The sequence below is a fragment of the Periplaneta americana genome, chromosome 6, assembly GCF_040183065.1.
Source record: "Periplaneta americana isolate PAMFEO1 chromosome 6, P.americana_PAMFEO1_priV1, whole genome shotgun sequence".
NCBI classification, from domain to species: domain Eukaryota; kingdom Metazoa; phylum Arthropoda; class Insecta; order Blattodea; family Blattidae; genus Periplaneta; species Periplaneta americana.
This window is the reverse complement of record NC_091122.1, coordinates 176,348,920-176,368,919: the sequence shown is the minus strand read 5'-3', so window position 1 is coordinate 176,368,919 and position 20,000 is coordinate 176,348,920. Positions and strand designations below refer to the sequence as shown.

The window sequence follows — 20,000 nt, the reverse complement described above, 5'->3', positions numbered from 1 at the left end:
GGCGCCATTTGTGGGTGGTTGTCGTTATCGAGTTCCCACGTTGGACGCCATTTGAGGGTGAGTGGTTATTGTGACCACACGTTGGGCGCCATTTGAGGGTGGGTGCGTCTCGATGTTGCGTGAGATTCACTCAGGGTAGCCGAGGTACGGTTGTGGTGTAGGTTGATGTCGGGAATAATCCCAAGCCGGCTACTTATATAAAAGGCAGTGTAAATTCCAAAACTATAAGTTTATTGTCGTATTCACTTGGTAAACCCTAGAGTATGTATTTCCGGCTGACTTATAATTCAATCGTTGGTCGCAATTCTGTATCGACTCAGTTGCAGCTCTGAATAAGCTCTATCCGATACTATAAATTCAATACTCTGTCCCGTACACTACGACACGAAGCGAAATAGTAGTCCTGTCGACACCAAACGAAGTAGTTATTGTGCCCTGTATGTAGGGCCGCCGACACGATGTGAAGTTGTTTTTGCTGATCTCCGCTCCGAAGCGGAATAGTAGTCGTTATCTCCGCTCCCCGTCACCCTTATTTATAAAAACCTATCCTACGCTAAAACTAACTATTCTATTGGTTAAAAACTACGTCACTAACTGGCCTAAAATCTATTCCCTATTGGTCCAAAGTGACCTCATAAGCTGGACCAAGATCTCTTCTTATTGGGCGCGAAATATGTCATCTCTAAATTTAGACTTTGGATTTCCCATAACATCTAATTAGTTTGTATATCTCACAAGAATACCCCTTCTTTGGAAAACCCAAGCTTGGCAGTATCTTTCCCACGGGTCCAGTCTAACTTTAGGGTTTTATGCTTCATCGAGTCTCTATACGAAACCCCGCTCAAGGTGGCCCTAAATCTATCCGATGCTGACAAGTGACGAAACACCTGTGTGAGGAAGCTAATTCTAACGAAGTCGCCAGAACATCCCCGCGAATACATGTAATAGAAATATGGAGATATCACTTCGCTAATAAATCGGTCTCTCCCTCTCCTAATTACTGCTTCAATGTCATGAATTCACCTACAGAATAGAAGGCGTGAGAAATTAGGTACTTCTTTAATTTAGCCCTAAATAATCTTATGTTTTGAGTTTCATTTTTTATATCGATAGGGAGGCTATTAAAAATTGTTACTGCCATATAACGCACTCCTTTTTGATAGCACGATAGACTTGCCGATGGAGTATGAAAGTCATTTTTGACGTGTACGGTATTTATGCTATGAACTGTTGAATTAGTTACGAAGTTTTTACGATTACATACGAGGAACATTATTAATGAAAAGATATACTGACAAGCCACGGGCATTATTTGTAGTTTTTTAAAATAGTCCTACACGATTCCCTAGATTTGGCACCTACCATTATTCTAATTACTCTTTTTTGTAATAGGAATATCCTGTTACTATCTGTGGAATTTCCCCAGAATATTATTCCAAAACTCATTATCGAGTGGAAGTATGCGAAGTATATTGTTTTTAAGGTATTGATATTTACTATCTTTTGCATAGATCTAATAGCAAAACAAGCTGAATTTAGTTTGGGGGTAATTTCTTTAATATGATTTTTCCAATTTAACACATTATCGATTTTTAAGCCAAGAAATTTGGTTGTTGTTGTTGTTTCTAATAGGGATCTATTTTTAATTATTGCGCTACAAATTTGCGAGGTTGAATTTGCACAGGATTTAAATTGAATTATGTTAGTTTTGTTACAATTTAATACCAATTTATTGACTGAGAACCAGTCACATATTGATGATGATGATGATTATTATTATTATTATTATTATTATTATTATTATTATTATTATTATTATTATATTTCTAGTAGTAAGTTATTATGAGAATATGATTAAAATATGCACTCAACCTTCTCTTACTGTTGAATTGCGTGAACTTCACGCCAGTTTCGTTAGATCCTCGAAAGTACGAAGTTGAAAAGGGAAAGCTGAACCCTCTTACTTCGAATACATGTGCTAGCGGCATTATGACAATATTGACCCACAAGGGCGCGGAAATGTTTCGAGAGCAAATTGGACAGTTGAAATTAATCTAAAGTAACGTAATGCACCAAATAAATGACCTCGTTAATTACTGTGGAGCGACGAAGTGAACCTGCTCCCAAACGGAAGTAATCACACTGCTGGCGACTGGGTTTATACCTTTCCATTCCTACGGGCTGTATATTATTGCAGGTTATTAGCTCGTAATTTGGACCTGCAAGGCCTGGGGTCCCCAACCCCCCAGAGTCCACCTTACTGCAGCACTCTACATAGTCTTACTGAAAATTGGTTCATTTCCATACTGTTTTTATACACTCATTTCCACTGCAGGCATGAAATAGCAAGGAAATTAAGTTTTTTTAATTAATTTTCGTTCTTAAAGCTCATTAGCTAGGCAACTATTTTTTTCTATATGGCAAAATAAGGTCTTTCAGACAACAGCGTCTGTTGGACACTCAAAACTTTCACTTAGTATGATATAAAATTCTCACAGTGTGTGAAGTGCTCGATAATAGTTTTTGGTCAGAGATCCAACGAATACCGGATAAGTAATTACAGGACGTTGAATACATCTGCATCTATGAAACCATGTGAAAGTATATCAACTTTCATTATTCACCCTTCAATTCGGGAAGAGCAATTTCGATTGCTACACAGCCTGGAAGATAACTAGATATGTATAAGCATTATAGTGAAGACGGTGTTTGAAAACAGTTGTGCATTTTTAAGAAACCAGTGTAAAATATACTTAATGTATATCGCATTTGCTGAAATTGCTATGCTATTTAATTTTGCGATGTTGTCAAAGACTAATTTACGGATACAGGCAAAAATCACACACAATTCGAGATGTCACGTTAAAACGAATTCTGCACAATTATTTATTTTTTAACATTTATGGTCAGCAATAACACAAAGTATATGATTATGTCTTGTGACCAGAACATTGTACGAAGTGAACATATAAAAACTGGAAATTTATCATTTCAAGAGGTGGAAAAATTCAAGTATCTTGGAGCAACAGTAACAAATATAAATTACACTCGGGATGATATTATTCGGTTGAGAAGCTTTTGTCATCTAGTCTTCTTTAAAAAAATTAGAAATTATAAAACAATTATATTACCAGTTGTTCTGTATGGTTGTGAAACTTGGACTCTCACTTTGAGAGAGAAGGGTGTTTGAGAATGTGTTTAGAAACATATTTGGGGTTAAGAAAGATGACGTTACAGGAGAATAGAGGAAGTTACACGACGCAGAACTGCACACATTATATTCTTCACCTAATATAATTAGGAACATTAAATCCAGACGCTTGAGATGGGCAGGGCATGTAGCAAGTATGGGCGAATCCAGAAATGCATATAGAGTGTTAGTTGAGAGGCCGGAGGGAAAAAGACTGGCAGAGGCAGAGACGTAGATGGGAGGATAATATTAAAATTGATTTGAGAGAGATGGGATATGATGGTAAGGACTGAACTAATCTTGCTCAGGATAAGGACCGATGGCGGGTTTATGTGAGGGCGGCAATGAACCTCCGGGTACCTTAAAAGCAGTAAGTATAATCTTCAAACTCGTAATTATAAATTTAATTTAGGCCTACTAATTTAGTCGCTCATTTATGACAAAGAGAACATATCCTACAACTCAAGGGTAGAAGAGTCCAAGACTGCCCACATTTAGCACCCCTGACTTAATGGCGAACATTTACTTCTTTGTATCAATGCGGGGTTACGCCCTTTCGCTTGAACACAATCGATACACAGTTTTGATACGGGTCAAAGGTCGTTATGAGGAGGAAACTTTACGTGACACGTTCAGTGCTGTGAACAAAACTTAGAGGTGTCTGTTATTATAAAGTGGTGGCAGGGATGTCCAAATGTGTGCACGGTATTTCTCACGTAATTGCGAACGCGATCGATCTTATTTTCAAAGTTGGAGAAAGGATCCATGCACAGCATCACGGTACGGGCCATCTTAAATGAAGCAGAAATGGAAAAGCGACTGAAAACATTATACAATTAGACAGAGCTACAGACAAACTTCAAGAACCCGGGAATAGGTAACAGTTTGGAAAAGCAAGACAACTTGATCAGATAATGAACCGAAGAAAATCTTTGGCAGTCAATGGTCAAGAATATCTTTTTGTACGGATGCAATTATTTTAAATATACGCAAAATATTAAACAGAAACAAACATAGCTTTTAGGCATTTATAGGAGTTTATGGCTCATTTGGACGTTTTAGATCCTATAGATACAGGGCTGGGCAGCAAGAGCGGATTCTACTGTCTCACGGGGAGCCACATGATTTCTCTTCATCCCCCTTCTTCCCTGCCGAACACAGCGCAGCGTTGATTCAGTAACGGATGAATATTAAGCGTCCCCGTTTAGAGTCTGGTTCCGCTCCCCATGCCCAGCCTTGCTATAGAATTTCAACAGATGGATACATACATACATACATACATACATACATACATACATACATACATACATACATACATACATACATACATACATACATACATACATACATACATACATACATACATACATACATACGAGGGGGATCCAGGTAATAACGACCGTTTTGTTGTAATAATTAAAAAAATATATTTATTTGAAAAAACAAAGTCTGTTACATAACTGAAGCTTCCTTTACTTCTCTACATAATCACCACCTACATTTAAACATTTGTCGTATCTGTTCACTAGCTTTAGAATTCCCGTGTTATACTCCTCTGCCGCCAATTCATTAAGCCAGGTGTTCACTGTCTTCTTCAACTCTTCATCACTTCCAAAACGCGTACCACCCAGAAAGACTTTCAGCTTAGTGAAAAGGTGAAAATCGCTAGGAGCAAGGTCTGGACTATAGGGCGGATGATCAGATATTTCCGAACCGAATTGATCCAGTAATTCTCGAGTTGAAGCAGCAGTGTGCGGGCGGGCGTTATCGTGAAGAAGAACAACTCCTCTCGAAAGCATTCCTCGTCTCTTGTTTTGGATGGCTCGCCGTAGTTTTCGTAAAGTCTCACAATAACGATTTGCATTGATCGTAGTGCCTTTTGGCATAAAATCCAGCAAAAGAACACCTTTGCGATCCCAAAAGACAGTAGCCATGACTTTTTGTGTTGAGAGAGTCTGTTTGAATTTTCTCGGTTTCTTGGGTGATGAGGGATGATGCCACTGACGTGATTGGCGCTTGGTCTCTGGGGTGTTGTGAGACACCCAGGTCTCATCACCAATCACAATTTGATCAAGAAAGGCGTCTCCATCTGTGTGATATCGCATCAAGAATGCTGAGGCCATTCTCTGAGTTTTGTGTTGGTCACTCAGTTGCCGTGGAACCCATCGTGCGCAGATTTTGTGGTAGCCAAGATGTTGCGACACAATTTCACCAAGCAAAGAACGAGAAATGTCAGGAAAGGCAATATGCAATTCGTCGAGTGATGTGCGCCTGTCTTGCAAGATTCTGTCGTTCACTTTAGTCTTCAGGTCTTCTGTGATGAGTGATGGGCGTCCGGGTCGAGTTTCATCGTGGACATTTGTTCGCCCATTGTTGAACATTTCGCACCATTTTCTCACATTTCTTTCATTCATTACAGTATCACCATACACTTCTTTCAATTGCCGGTAAATTTCTGCAGGTTTCAAACGTCGGGCATTCAAAAATCGAATCACACTCCTCACCTCACAGTCGGCGGAATTATCAATCACGTCGTTCATTTTGAAGAACACAAAATGCACAATGGCGACTTTGCAACCAGTACTCACAACATTATGAGAACACATGTTAAGGAAGCCAGTTGACCTTCAAACAAGGAAGGGGAGTCAGCTGCGCGGCGGGTATGCGCGAACGGTCTTATTTCCTGGATCCCCCTCGTACATACATACATACATACATACATACATACATACATACATACATACATACATACATACATACATACATGCATACATGAGATTTGAATGGCATATGTCTAGGACGTAGCAAATAAAATAGGTATGGAACTAGAAAAACGTTCCCTAGTTATTGATGAAGATGCAGATTTCAAACATCAAGGGCCGGTTTCATCAACATATGTTAAAAATGCACCAACATGTTATTTGTTAACACACTCTAAAACGTTAGCAATTGCGTTAACATTCTTCAATGTATTCCAATTTCACCAGAGATTTGCAGATAGATGTTAATATTTTGTTAACTCGGGTGCAATATTATGATCTCTTTGGTAATTTATTATTTGTTATTAAAAATTAACCGCGAAACTGATGGCGTGAAAAAAAAGATCCTATTTTGCTAATATAGAAGAAGTTTTTAGTGGAATTGGTAACAGAATTATAAAGACAGTTTTGTAACGCAAGAAAACAGACAGTATGAAAATCAAAGCCAAGGATGACGAGTGGGTGTGGCTTACTAATGCATTCAATTGCCATGGTTACCGCAAGGACTAAGTAACGTATCATTTGCGGCCGCTCTTCGACTGATGGAAATGTTACTTGTTTTCGTCTAATTCTCACTGTAGCATTAAAACTAACCTAAATAATACTGCGGCATGGAAGAGAGAGGTATATTTTCTTTGTGTATTCTAAACACCTCGCGAATTTCGTCTATCTTCCTGACAGTCTATACCTCAGTAAAAATTCGTCCTGGGGAAGTTTTTCGAAATCATAAATCACAGATAGCTCTCTCCCGAAGACGTACGGTATATTTAAAAGTTCAGACAGTAATTCTGCATCTACAGCGCAATTTACACCAGCAATACTTCAGGTTTTAAGTGTTTTATTAAGGTTTTAACATGGAAATTATCATGTTAACAAACAGTTTAACAAGTTGTTAAAGTCAACAACAGTTTATAAAACAGTATTTGTGTTAAATTTATTGTTAAATCAGTATAATAATTTGTTAAGTTTTAACATCTGACGGGTGAAATTAGCTCTAAGAAGAGAAGACGACGATGTAGTTTAGAAACTGAACAAGAAATGAGTAACTGTTAGTATGTCTGACCGTAAAATGAGCGGACTCGGGTTTAAATCCTGGTTGGGACAAGTTACCTGGTCGAGGTATTTTTCAGGGTTTGCCCTCAACCCATTAAGAGCAAATGTTGGATAACTTTCGGTGCTGGACCCTGGACTCATTTCGCTGGTATTATCACCATCTCACTACACGCTAAATAACCAGAGCAGTTGATAAAGAACCGTAAAATAAAGAAATTAAAAAATAAATTAGTAAACAAGGCGAATAGGAAAACAAAAGAAGTACAAGACAAAAAAAACTTGAAAATGAATGTAGGCCTAAGTAAGAAAGGTAAACGAAAAAATTAATGAAGGAATCAAAGAAAGAAAGAAAGAAAGAAAGAAAGAAAGAAAGAAGATGTGGAGAAAGCCAGAAAGAAAAGGAAAGAAGGAAGATGAAAATGGAAAAGAGAAACAAGAATGTGTGGAATAAATAAAAAGAAAAAAGAGAAAGTGAAAACAAAAGAGTAGTTGATAAAGAACCGTAAAATAAAGAAATTAAAAAATAAATTAGTAAACAAGGAAAATAGGAAAACAAAAGAACAAGATAAAAATAACTAGGAAATGAATGTGGGCCTAAGCAAAAAAAGATAAAGCAAAGAATAAATTAAGGAATCAAAGAAAGAAAGAAGATCTGGAGAAAGGCAGAAAGAAAAGGAAAGAAGGAAGATGAAAATGGAAAAGAGAAACAAGATTGGGTGGAATAAATAAAAAGAACAAAGAGAAAGTGAAAACAAAAGAGTAGTTGATAAAGAACCGCAAAATAAAGAAATTAAAAAATTAATTAGTAAACAAGGCAAATAGGAAAACAAAAGAACAAGATAAAAATAACTAGGAAATTAATGTGGGCCTAAGCAAAAAAAGATAAAGCAAAGAATAAATTAAGGAATCAAAGAAAGAAAGAAGATCTGGAGAAAGGCAGAAAGAAAAGGAAAGAAGGAAGATGACAATGAGAAAGAGAAAAAAGAATGGGTGGAATAAATAAAAAGAAAAAAGAGAAAGTGAAAACAAAAAGAGTATCGCTCATGGGACTGAGGATCACTGGTCCATGGCACGTGTTTGTATGCAATAATTTGGTCGTCCCTGGTGAACCATATTTCACGTGTTTCAGGTGACACGTTCAAACAGCTGAAGGGCACGCTACATGTCGTGTAAACCAAACAAGAGTATCGGGAGAGGACGGGGGAATCGGAAAATGTCATGTGAAGTCATGATTCAGTAGAGATTTCAATTTTTCTTCTATTTCGTGAATCGGCAATAATGACTCGGCGTTGTGACTATATTATATTAATGTCGTAAAAACCGTGAGCACAAAAATGCAGAAGGGTTAACATCACCGGTACGTAAACGTCACGCCCTAGGTGCACTACTGTTACTGTACTTGTTATCGGAAATAACGTCCTAATATACACTTTCACTATGTGGCGTTTTAAACAGCTCTATGGCTTTCTCCTGATTCCAAGTTCCCTCTCTGAATGTCAGGATGTAGACCTTCGGCTCCCCCTCCTACCAATAATGCATAACACAATGTCAATACGGCGGTTGCTGTCGTCTGCGATACAACGAACTTTTTTGTTGATTTTCGAGTTCGTTATTTTTTTCTGGTTATTATATGCTTATTTAAGTTGTGTTAACTCTCGCTAAGTGGTTTTATATTTTATTTTATCAGTCTTAGTATTTATTTTATTATTGTTAATATTTTGTTTTATTATTATTATTATTATTACTATCATTATTAATTAATTAATTAATCTGTATTACTATCTTTATAGACCTATTATCTCCGTCACGGGTATTATTATTATTATTATTATTATTATTATTATTATTATTATTATTATTATTATTATTATTATTATTATTATTGTTACTATTATTTATATCATCAGCATTATTATTTGATCTCTGTAAAATTTATGTAGACTACTGGACTGTACCCGAGCACGAGCATATGCTCATTTCAGGTATCTATTCATATGTACCATTTCAATTGTAAATTGTGAATAAATTTGAATTTGAACCATTTTTCACCAATAAATACATCAGGAAACGCTGCTGTCAGGGTTAAAGCTACAACGTGCCTTCAACAAAAACAATGTCATTAATTTCAGGGGGTTATTCTTTGAAATATTTCAAATAAAAAAGTCAAATACAATTTTGTTCGTTTTTGCTTCCTTTTCGAAATAAAAATTGTTTTATAAACATTTCATAGCGAGTTTTGGGAAAGCCATTGATTTAATTCCTAATATGTTCAGTCAATTTAAGAGAGCAGTGTATTGTGATAATAAATGGTGGAAAGAATTTTGGTTTTTTTTTTCCTTTAAATGTGCAGAAATTTGATTCGAACAAATGTAACATTGAAACATTCCTTTGTAGAACGAAATCGAAAAGTCACTTTCCCCCAAACACTTCCTTACATTTAACTATACTCAATTTACATTTTATTACAGATTCCTTTACAGATATTGTTCAAAATAGAGGCTCAGAGTCCGTATAGGCCAGTTTCTATCTGATGCTTTTCCAATTTATTGCGGGCTAAAGCAGGGAGATGCACTATCACCTTTACTTTTTAACTTCGCTCTAGAATATGCCATTAGGAAAGTTGAGGATAACAGACAGGGTTTGGAATTGAACGGGTTACATCAGCTTCTTGTCTATGCGGATGACGTGAATATGTTAGGAGAAAATCCACAAACGATTAGGGAAAACACGGGAATTTTACTTGAAACAAATACAGAGATAGCTTTGAAAGTAAATCCCGAAAAGACAAAGTATATGATTATGTCTCGTGATCAGAATATTGTACGAAATGGAAATATAAAAATTAGAGATTTATCCTTCGAAGAGGTGGAAAAATTCAAATATCTTGGAGCAACAGTAACAAATATAAATAACACTCGGGAGGAAATTAAACACAGAATAAATATATGGGAAATGCCTGTTATTATTCGGTTGAGAAGCTTTTGTCATCTAGTCTGCTGTCAAAAAATCTGAAAGTTAGAATTTATAATTACTGGTTGTTCTCTATGGTTGTGAAACTTGGACTCTTACTTTGAGACAGGAACAGAGATTAAGGGTGTTTGAGAATAAGGTTCTTAGGAAAATATTTGGGGCTAAGAGGGATGAAGTTACAGGAGAATGGAGAAAGTTACACAACGCAGAACTGCACGCATTGTATTCTTCACCTGACATAATTAGGAACATTAAATCCAGACGTTTGAAATGAGCAGGACATGTAGAACGTATGGGCGAATCCAGAAATGCATATAGAGTGTTAGTTGGGAGGTCGGAGGGAAAAATATCTTTGGGGAGGCCGAGACGTAGATGGGAGGATAATATTAAATGGATTTGAGGGAGGTGGGATATGATGATAGAGAGTGGATTAATCTTGCACAGGATAGGGACCGATGGCGGGCTTATGTGAGGGCGGCAATGAACCTTCGGGTTCCTTAAAAGCCATTTGTAAGTAAGCAAGTAAGAAAGTTTCTCGACAGACAAATCACAACGTATAGGCACTGATTTACAGATGATAGAACGTAACTGACGACTTTAATCGATTTTCACGAATTACTGTTGGATCATCTGTCGCAACTGATGCAGATCTTGAAGTTTCTGAGCAAAAACATTATTTTTTAGGATATCACACAGCGAAAAATCACGTGGTGTCAGATCAAATGATCTGGGTGACCATTCTGTTGTGCCATGATGGCCAATCCATTCACGATTCAAGAAGTCCCTCACTCCTACACCAAAATGAGGTGGTGCTCCATCCTGCTGGCATATCAACTGCATATCAGCAAAACGAGGGCTGTTTTCCAGTTCAGGAATAATCAACTCTCATAATAGGCCTATTTGTACATATCAGTCTCTAGTAATCGTTCCTTCAAAGAATGGTTCTATGACACCAGCTATTCGTTTGTTCAAGTTATGACATCTGTAGAACTCTAGACATCACAGAATCAGGTCCATGATTGCCGAAGCCTTGAGGACGAAAGGTCTCACTGTGCACGAAGAAGTCCATGGCATCTCTCAAGAGGGATCCTGTCGGCGAATTGACATGCTTGCCATTCCACCGGGCTCTACATCCGCCTACAGATTATCGACCCGACAGTCAGGTTCGAAGCACAGGAACAACAGCCCTCTGAAGTCCACGCAGAAAAATGCAGAATTTATGAGCCCACAGTTCCATTCTATTTGGAGAAATACCACCTCACCTCCTCACCTCCATTGAAGTAGTTGGGCTAATGGTTGGCGCTAGAACCCTTTTACCTTGCCTCTTTGTCAGTTTCTGCAAGAAGTTCCAGCTTAACAACGACTTCATTCGTGATGTTTCCCTTACTGTTATCAGAGGATCACTTGCCATTTTAAAATACCACCTGTACTTTGTTTCCTAAGAAGGAAGAACTTTTGTTTGAACGTCTAATTTATTTGTTTACTATGTTTAGGCCTGTTATGTGTATGCTATTATCTGTACTTAATTTCCCTTTTTTGTTCGTTCTCCACATTTCTCTTTCGTGGTCTGTTTTTGCTTTCACTCTGTATGTTTGTTATGCTTTGTCCAATGAGGCAGTCCCGTTATTGGGAAAGCTGACAAACTGTCTTTCTCTGTATAAGTATGAAACCTAAAAACGAATATTGGGGAAAGCGAATTTTGACTCACCTTGTATATTCCGTCATGAAATTTAATCAGCTCGCCAAATATGGCCACATAGGCCTACTTGAAATTCTAGCAAAGGACAATAAATGTAAATACAGTTAACTGCTCTCCATTATGACTTCTGTAGCCAGCATTTAAGTGCAAGATCTAGATTACTCGTTACAATTTCTCATTGTCAGTGAGGAAAAAGCAAAACAAAAAACTATTTTATATTACGTCTAGAATAAGGTAAATATTAGTGTTAGGGTAAAGTTTCAAAATTTTCTTGAGATTAAGGAATAAATAAAAGAATAAATTATAAAATCTTTGGGAATAACAAAGCGATACATTTAATAGCTGATAGAATGCACGCTGACCGCAATCCGGTACTCAAGCCTTAATCCTAAATTTATCACTTTCGACTGTGATTCATACACACGGCGGTAGAACCCTTTTACAGATATTAATCATTCTGACGTGGAATCACGCACTCTGGAGAGAAATCAAAATAAGTTTCCCTTTTTTCTCTCTGTAATCAGATATAAGTTATCAAACACTCAAACTAAAGAACTTCATGGGGAGACGTTATCGGGAAAAATAAATTTGAGTACTTCCTTCAAAACTCGTGCATGATGGAAATATATTCCCTTGGCATTATTATAACAGAAGTAGAAAACGTGAATATTATACATTCCTCCTCCCGCAGGAATAAAATTCTTAGGTTATCAATCGACGCAAGATAGAACCAAATGCAGCCATTTTCAAGAAATTATTAACTTTCATTATACAGGGACATCATTTTATTTTTACTTCAATTTTTATTGTACCTGAGTTTTTTAATGTACTTCACTCCCACCCCTTCTACTAATGAAGTTCAACCGCCCTCCACACAGATCAAGACCGCGTATACAGTCACAGAAGCCTTACGGTCATAGTTAAACAGTACGTTCCAGAAATATGTTCGCGTTTTCCACTGACGAAAGAGCTTTCAATATTGCATCATTTTCCATTTGCCTACGTCGCATCCCGGTTTTCTCCACCTGCTTCTATTCGCCTCTCTGTAAATGCTAGTGGCTGGGGTGTCTTAGCTCTTTTCTGAGAACATTAATTTCTGTTAGGAATTGGACGTCTACGTAATAATATACCCATACAATTGTTTAAAATAATTTAAATAAAAGGCCTCGTTAAGAAATTAATTGTCACATGATTTCCTCCCTTTCTACGACGCTGCGACGTAACCACTTGGATGGACAGTAGATAGCATGTCTAAGGGTCGGGCAGAAGTGAAGATTGAATTTACAGTACGTAAGGTACTCTTATAGAGTAGGTACATAATTATTTCAACATGAGTTACTAGTACGAAGGACGAAACTGGCAATTGGAATTAGATGCAATAGTCTATAGTGCGATAATATGCACAAAAGAACTGAAGCCTGTATCGAAATGAACGGAAACCATTTTCAAAAATGTGTTTAAATATCCATAGTATGATTATTTTTCAATTTAACTTCATTCTCTATATTGTATGCCTATACTGTATGTGCTGTAGACAGTATAATATACAATGCATAATGAATACGTTCGCATGGATAACTCAGTTCGTGAGTAAAAACACTTATTCTTAATACAGTACTGCATTTTGATTAAACAAAAACCTAATGAAAATTATCGACCTCAAAATCACGACATTTCCTAGTTTAAGTAAATGGATGAACTAATTTTCTTCTCTCCTATACCTAGTAAAGTGATTTGTGTTTTACGCCAGTATCATCGAACTACAGTGGAAAGGGGTAGACAACGGTGTTTCCGGCTCTCTAAAGGTATACCCAGGTTAATATTAAAAATGTTAGTAAAAATAACACGATGTCCCTGTACAAAGTATGGCTAAGAAACTCAAAGTAACGTGGTTTTTCAAAAACTAACTTCGAAACTTTTACGAAAATACACATATTCAATAACCCCAATATCAAAGAAGTATAGCCTACATCTTGACTATACAACTTTTAACACTATATCACTTCGGAATATACACTGTATTTCTTTCACGCGTTAAAATTAATTTTAAGAAATACAGTATATATTCCGAAAGCAAAGAACTGTTTTTCGGCATATCAGTCAAGACCAAGTCAAGTTGAAATAAAGTTAAACTTCTCTGCATCTTGACTTCAAGTCAGAAGCTAGATCACATGAGGTAAAGTGCCGAATCCATATTCAGAGACAATTATCTATCCCTTGACAACGTCAAATGTAGGTAAAAACCAAGTAAACGTGGTGTTCGACGTATTCATATTATAATGACGAAGTGATTCCAGGCTACAGTTCCTCAAAGTGAAAAGTGCGGAAATCGTTCATTCATTGCTGGCTACATTTAGTTTCTAATCTATTACTTTCAAAAATACCATAGACCTACATCAAAGAACTTGCTTATAAATATTAATAACTGGTAGAAAATAAGAAATCAGACGTCGTTTAGGTTTCGGCAAAGAATAATAAATGACATGAAATTAAGGGCACAAAAAATATAATACTGACTATTACACTCTTACTACGTCATACTACTTTTGACCAATAAAACGGTACGAAAGGACGTATTTCAACCAATCATGGCTGCTTATCGCACAATTTTATCGCGTCCCTAGCATTTGTTTCTTTGTTTGCCAACATTTGAAACTGCGCTGGTCTGGACGTCAACAAATATATATATATATATATATATATATATATATAATTACAAACCACTCCAGTCGATGCACAGCAGTTTCAAATATGATTCACATTGGCATTCAAGAACAAGAATTAATAAAAATCACTGATCATACCTATGCATCTTCTGAAATCCGATTTACAAATAAATGAAGAGCACAATTCGGAAATCCTGAATAAGTTGAATACACCATGTACGCCTAAATCAATGAGTTCCACTTCTATTACGCACACGTCCAATATAACATCCATTGAACCACCAACCACATTCAAATTTGAAAATTGTACATTCAATAATTATTCCTTTTAAAATTATTCATTCGGAAATTCTGAATAAGTTGAATACACCATGTAGGCCTAAATCAACGAGTTCCACTTCTATTACGCACACGTCCAATATAACATCAATTGAACCACCAACCACATTCAAATTTGAAAATTGTACATTCAATAATTATTCCTTTTAAAATTATTCATGTTTATTTTTTATGTCATCGTCGTTAATTAAAACTTTTCTAACACTTGTGTATATTAGTTAGGTTATGTTATAGCTTCTGCTATATGATATTATGGACAGTCACGTATCAGAGATTGTTTAATATTAAGATTTATTGAAAATCATCTGTCAAGTGACGTTGATTACTGGGATTCGGATAATTGAAGTGGAATGTTGCATTTTAATAAAATTGAAACTGAATCAACAAAGCCTTCTTGACTAGTAACATTGTCATCGTGTATAATAGATGGAGAACTTCTCGACGAGAAGGCATTGCTCACTACTGCCATCTAGCATGCATCTAGCGTAATATTTGTAATGTTGAGATGGTACAATAATACATTTGAAGACAGTTGTATTTTCGTAAGTCAATTAATATTTTATTGTATTGGAGTACTTCGTTACTTCTAATCTTTATATACTTTCTTCTAATCGTGTAATAGTCAATTAAATCCCACTCGAGTTTTGATTTTCTCTAGATAAATCAAAACATCTAGTGAGATTACTGTTGATAATATTAATTACACGAAAAGAAAATTAGTATCTTAACCTTAAGTTCAATAAAGTGTATTGATATAACATTATAAGTAACTTTTATTCTGAGATAAAAAAAATTATATTCTACTGTAATTTTTTTTCAAACTCTACTGTTACATGAACACTTACAAGTTAACCAATGTTAAAAAATCAAATCTTCCTCTTCATTGATTTTCAGATGAATATAATAATAATAATAATAATAATAATAATAATAATAATAATAATAATAATAATAATAATAATATGTAACTTTTCGTTCTAAAAAGGAATTTTAAAATATTATAAGGCAGTACACCTGACTTGACAATACGTGTAACACTAAGAACAATTGTTTGTATGCATATGAAGTCTGATTAGTGTAATATGTAGCTAGTCAGTGATGTATGCAATGGAGGGGGAAAGAAACTGGCTACCCTACCCCATTACCTCCTGGCCTAGTTGCCTCATAAGTGGTGCCTTGGGTTGGTATCACTTGTGAGGTTCAAACCTGTCTTTGGACAGTTGACTAAACGACATTTGTTCGGATAAAATTTCTGTACATTTAAAGGCTAAAACTAAAATTCTTTCAATCACTTATTATCATAATACACTCACTGCTATCAAATAAAATTGACTGAGCATATTGGGAATTAAAATAACAGTTTTCCCAAAACACGTTACGAAATGTTTCATATAAAACTATTTTTTATTTTGAAAAGGAAGTAAAGATGAGCAAAACTGTATTACGCTTTCCTGTTTGGAATAGCTCAAAGAATAACTGCCTGAAATTAATGACATTACTTACGGTCACTCTGTATAGTTTTAAGCCAATTTGAAGCTATGCTTAATATCAGCAACCGTTAAATTTTTCCATTCTGTGAAATGAAATGTCCAAATGTGTTCTTCCTCGTAATTATGCCAATACCTGTTGAACATTTTTGTTTTTATGTAAGAAAGTTAATAATCTATATATATATATATATATATATATATATATATATATATAATTTGAACTGGTAATGGAAATTACGGGAAAACGGCTGAACTTATTTTAATAAATCACCCCTCATTTTGAAGCTTGAAACTCAAATTGTTTCAGAAAAATTGTAGTTTTCAGTGAAATATCAATTTTTCAACATAATTTTCCTATTTTCCAAAATCCCTCTGTCGTCAGTTTTGAGAACTAGCCAATTGCATTTCAGAATAAAACAAAACACACACTACAGTAAACAATATTACACGAAGGCCATGATCTGCAAGAATGCTGACATATTTAGAGCTCAAATTAAATTGGTTATTAAAAACTTAACTTACTAAAAATAATTTACAGGTTCGATTCTGTGGTGTGTAATTTTCTGGGTACAGCTGCGTATTGGATATTAAAAACCACAAAACTCGAGGTGGTTTGATGACATTATTACCATTATAAATGAAATATTATTGTAGTTAATGCCATGATGTGACTATTTTTCATTAATTATACATATTAATGCTATATTGATGATATGAAAGTGAAACGTTTTGGGGTTATATAAGTAGATGTAGAGAATAACTTAAATTAGATTTTGATTTCTATATTTTACTGAGTGGCGGCTATGTAGTATATATAGTATATCGGTAATTACTGAAAGATATAAAACTTACGTAAGATAATAATATTATAAAAAATCAAATATTTTATAGTTATTAATCAAGTGGGTTTGGGCCTTTTTCATATATTTAATGGCGGTGTGATGTAGATATTTATATGCATGATTCTCATCAGTATTGGCTCGAGAGAGAGTATCTTTCATTATTATGGAAACAAATAACTTTCAGAATGTCTGGTATTCTTCAATGAAAATAAATCTGAACAAATGTTTATTTGAACGTCTAATGAACTTAGTTTGCAGCATTTGCTGCACAAGCCACTAGTATATTATATTTTGATATCTGCTCCAATTTGAAAACGTTAAATTCCAAATAAAGAAATTTAGTAGAATAATTAGTAGATTATTATCTTTTCTAGTAATTCCAGTGACTTTGTTATGGATAAGTACATTATTTACGTCCCTCAGTTAACAGAACTATACATACAGCAATATCACAAAAAAAATAAAGACATAGTCATGCAGAAGCAAGGAACTCGGTTCCATTACTGAATTCAAATTGTACACAGGATACGGGGTTAGAAAATGAGTACTTTATACTAAATACCACTACTTCAGTCTCTGGCGGAGACGGCGATAAGAATTCTACACAGCGATAACGAACTGTAGCGAGGGCCTATACTACATAGCCACTTATATTATTTAAGAAACTTTATTACATCATATAAACAAAAAGTATAACATTAAACGACAAAATTATCAGTATTAAATTTGCACGCCTTGACACGCGTTGTAAAAACAAGCAGAGTTATTTTTATTGATTGTTTCCGAAACTCTAAAGATAAGAAATACATTACAAAAGGCACTTAAGAAGGGCCTTTAGTAGCTGCTAAAGGCGAGAAGTAGGTGGGTACTGCAAACACCTTATTCAATCACTTTTTGTTCTGTTAAAAGTGCTAGAAGAAAGCAGTTTTAACTATATGCGAATAGATTAAAAAAAATAATAAAAAAATATTATGCTTTTAAGTAACGTTTCTAAGGAATTCAAACGAATTGAGTCAATACAAAGTGATATATGTATGTATGTATTTATTCACACTGCAGTGGGTATATACCCGGTGACAGTGGTAACTAATTACACTCAATAATGACAATAATAAACTTATTAATCAAAAATACAATTAATAACAATAATAATAACAACAACAATAGGGAATATACTAAATTAAATGAAACGATCACTTAAAATATCATTTAAAATAAATCTAATTTGTATCTTAAAAGTAAGATCGAACTAAAACCCACGAGTATGATATGTTCATATCTGCACAAGTACCTTTCAAATTACACTCATTTCGCTGTCAACTCACTCACTGCACTGGAACTACGACACATTTCACTGATTCTATCCTGATTTCACTAACACTTCAAAAACATTTCACTGTTCAAATATTATGCACTGCCACTATAAACTATAAAGCTTCACTGACAGGAACATGTTTCACTTACACAGCACACTTCACTGACACGACATACTTCTTCACTGATACAACACACTTCACTGACACAACATAATTCTTCACTGATATAACACTTCAATAACAACATATCATTTACACCCTTTAGATACTGTGTATAATTACCGTCTATTAGTAAGGTCCTTAAGCCTATTTTTAAATACATTTTTGGTTGTTGGTAAAGCCTTTAGTAAGTCTGCAGGTAAAGCATTCCAGTCCCTGATAGTACGATTGAGAAAAGAAAACTTTCCAGTGTCCGTCCTCTGCCTTCATTCCCTCAATTTATATGAGTGGTCGTTCCTTGAAGAGTAATTTGGCGGCTGCAACCTATTTTTTATTTCTCTCCAGGCAGGCTCACCTCTGTATGTTTTGAACAGTGCGCATAATCGAATTCGCGTTCTCCTGTCCGTGAGTGTGTCCCATTTTAATGGTGAATATTGCAAGGGAAATGTGCATGTACACTAGATATGAACAAAACTAACTGCCGCTCTCGCTCGCTGTGTTCGTTGCATTTGTCTTTCGAGTCTCGTCTCGTCATTCTCGTGCGCTTCGCGTCTCGCTCATCATTCTCGAAATAGCATTTGGTCGGCGTGGAAAGATTTCGTAACTTTGAATGACATACATCACTGAAATAAATAACATCGTCGTCGTCGTCTTCCTAACAAGTATTAGGCCGAGTGGCCTGTTACGGTCACAAACTAGAATTTCCAGCCCATCTCTTCTTTGGACGACCCAGAGATCTTTTGCCATGCGGATGGTAATGAAACAGTGCTTTCGGAATTCTGCATCGATCCATTATTTCGAGATGACCCTTCCACTGAAGTTGATATTTGCTGATGAACTGCATAATGGGTTCTATTTGAAGTTCTTGCATTATGTCCTCATTTTTTTTATCATCCCAGCAAGTATATCCAGCTGTTGCTCTCATGAACCTCATCTCACTTGCTATTATTCTACTGACATCTTTATTCTTCACAGTCCACGCTTCACTACCATAGCTTAATACTGGCTGTGCGAAGGTTTTATACAAACCTATTCTTGTGTGTCTTTGTACTAGTGAAGGTTTCATGATTTTATTAATGATCCCCATTGTTTTATTATATTTACATAATAAGGTGATAGTGTATAGCCAAGGTAAGTGAAAGTATTTACTCTTTCTATTATTTTATTATTCAAATAGATTTTACTTGGTACAGGGAATTTACCACAAAATGACATGATTTTCGTTTTTTCAGTATTAATTTCCATGTTCTATTTTTCACTGACCATATTTAAATTGTGTACTGAATATTGTAAATCATATTCAGTTGATGCTATGAGAACTAGATCATCAGCGAAAAGTAAAGCATCAAGCTGCAAATTTCGATTAACTGGAATAAATCCATGGCGTAAATAAATAACGTAAATGTTTAAATGAGACAAAAAGACAAAACAGAACAGTATCTTAGTCATTAAAATGTTCTGGTTTATTATATGATATTACCTATGGTTATATAAATAAAACAAAATAATTCTCAAAT

At 35.3% G+C, this 20,000-nt stretch overlaps 1 protein-coding gene across 1 annotated transcript in view; it reads right to left on the bottom strand.

Moving 5' to 3' along the window:
* Positions 1 to 20,000, bottom strand: part of LOC138702070 (probetacellulin-like) — an 860,296-nt gene that overhangs the window by 691,666 nt on the left and 148,630 nt on the right. The window lies entirely within an intron of this gene.